The sequence below is a fragment of the Myotis davidii genome, unplaced genomic scaffold (assembly GCF_000327345.1).
Source record: "Myotis davidii unplaced genomic scaffold, ASM32734v1 scaffold324, whole genome shotgun sequence".
Taxonomy (NCBI): domain Eukaryota; kingdom Metazoa; phylum Chordata; class Mammalia; order Chiroptera; family Vespertilionidae; genus Myotis; species Myotis davidii.
Window position 1 is genome coordinate 625,866 of NW_006295053.1, and position 2,482 is coordinate 628,347.

Genomic DNA, 2,482 nt, shown 5'->3' on the forward strand with positions numbered 1-2,482 from the left:
TTTCCTGTCCAGCAGGGCCGGGAAGCCGGGCCAGGCCGGCCCTAGGTCCGCGCGACCCACTCACCTCTCCCTCAGGCTCGGAGTTGGAGGAACCGCGGTCCAAACTCCCCGCGCCGGCTCCTCAGCCCGTGCGCCGCACGCCAGCTCACTTCGCGCCAGAAGCCGGCCGGTTCCGATTGGATGCGTCCTGAGAAAACCGACCAATACCGTCGCGCCGTGGTACCTGTCCCCGCCCCCGTGCGCGTCCGGGGCGGGGTCACCGCGCGGCGCTGAGGAATCACGTGTTCTTAACACCCAATCATCACGCAGAATGTTAGGTCAGGTGACTCCGGTTAAACCCCGGCTTCCGGTGCTGGTGGGGGCTCTGTTTTTGTTGTGTTTCCTAGAGTTGGTGAAGGTTCTTCATACAAAACAGGCGGCGGGGCGGCCGGCGGTCGACGGTTGGATTGGAGACCCCGAGGTTTGACAAAAATGCGGCCTCGCCGGTTCGCACAGGCAGAGGCTCTGATCCTCCGTCTGCGCCTCGGCCGCTCTCCCCTCTCCTCTCCCTTAGCAGCGCGGGCTCTGCCCCACCGCAACGCTAAGTTGTCAGTCACAGGAAAAGGGGTCGCAAACGCAGATTTCTCCAGGGACGTGGACAGTCCCTGAGTGAGAAGCTGAGCTGTGGTTCCCGCCGACTGTGGCCACGTGATGCCAGAGCTTCTTCCTTTTCTTTATTAAAATCCTTTATTTCTCTTTTAAGAAAAACTGAAAATTTGTTCTTTTTTATGCGTGAAGTATGCCAGTTTTTAAATTACCCCCAAAAATGCGGGCAAACAAAACATGTTGAATTGTAGAATAAAGCAAAAGCAGAGTATTATTTCTTTAAAAATTATTGATTTCAGAGAGGGAGGGAGGGTGAGAGAAACATCAATGTTGAGAAACATCCATGGGCTGCCTCCTGCACGCCCCCTACTGGGGATTGAGCCCGCAACCCAGGGATGTGCCCTGACCAGGAAAACGACCCTGACCTCCTGGTTCCTAGGTTGACGCTCAACCACTGCTCCTCGCTGGCCGGGCTCCGCAGATTTTTAATAGCAAAATGGGCAAATAGGAAGCAGGATAGAGACTAGGTACAAGCTCTGAATAGTCTCCCAAAAGAATAAAAGGCATTAGCCGGTTTGGCTCAGTGGATAGAGCGTCGGCCTGCGGACTGAAGGGTCCCGGGTTCAATTCCGGTCAAGGGCATGTACCTTGGTTGAGGGCACATCCCCAGTTGCGGGGGTGTGCATGAGGCAGCTGATCGATGTTTCTCTCCCATGGATGTTTCTAGCTCTCTATCCCTCTCCCTTCCTCTCTGTAAAAAATCAATAAAATATATATTTTTTAAAATGATCAGTCTTTACCTTAATTAAGCCTGGCTATTGTCTTTTCTTTGCATCTACCCTAACATACCTTTGGAATGTCAGGACAACTCCCCCTTTCCCAGACCCCTCTGGACACAACCCATGCACCCGAGTGGAGGCCATAAATCCTCTTGTTATTATTATGTTAGTTGTTGACTGTTAACTACCCTGTACCCACCTGTGTAAAAGATGTGTCTGTCACACTATTTTTTATCCAATCCCAGAAGTTGCCACTTGGTTTTCTCCCGCCTCCTTAATCTATCCCCAATAAATTTCATGTAACCCACACAACTCTTCTCTTTTGATTGTAATGTATAAAATAAGGTGCAGCCGTAACCGGTTTCGCTCAGTGGATAGAGCGTCGGGCCTGCGGACTGAAGGGTCCCAGGGTGGATTCCGGTCAAGGGCATGTACCTTGGTTACAGGCACATCCCCAGTAGGGGGCGTGCAGGGGGCGGCTGATCGATGTTTCTCTCTCATCCATGTTTCTAACTCTATCTCTCTCCCTTCCTCTCTGTAGCAAATCAATAAAATATATTTAAAAAAATAATTAAGGTGCAAAAGCGCCATTATTTCCATCTGTTGAGATTTTGCTTCCCAACAATTGTGGACAGTTTGGCTCAAATAAACTCACAAAAAATCTTTACAGATTTGAATGTTTCTTACACTGACAGAGGGCTGACACTCGGCTGAAATCGCCTGCTTCCCACACTGCCCATACCCTCCGTTTGCCTTTTTCTCCTTTGTCCTTCAACTCTGTCCCCTTCTCTACCGCCAGGCATCGTGCTGGAGAACTGCCTAATGGGGTATAAGGTGGGTTAGACTGTGAAAGAGGCGGACACTTGTACACTAACAATGACAACATAAGCCATAAGAAAGAGGACGGATATCATGGGAGCACCCAGGAGGGACACGTGGGCTTCAGAAGGTGTCCTTATACGTGAGGGATGAGCCAGTAACTCTAACATTGGATACTGGAGCCCTAGCCGGTGTGGCTCAGTGGCTAGAGCGTTGGCCTGTGGACCAAAGGATCCCGGATTCGATTCCGGTCAAGGGCACCTACCTTGGTTGCAGGCTCCTCCCCCGTCCTGGGCCCT

The 2,482-nt window shown here is 51.5% G+C and overlaps 1 protein-coding gene across 1 annotated transcript in view; it reads right to left on the minus strand.

The window, feature by feature from the left end:
- The window catches only part of BLM (Bloom syndrome RecQ like helicase), an 88,732-nt gene extending 88,583 nt beyond the window's left edge, over nt 1-149 (minus strand). The window contains exon 1 of the mRNA XM_015567738.1: nt 65-149. The gene's annotated coding sequence lies outside the window, so the exon portion shown is untranslated. The remainder of the gene's footprint in view (nt 1-64) is intronic.
- Nucleotides 150-2,482: the final 2,333 nt, after the last annotated feature.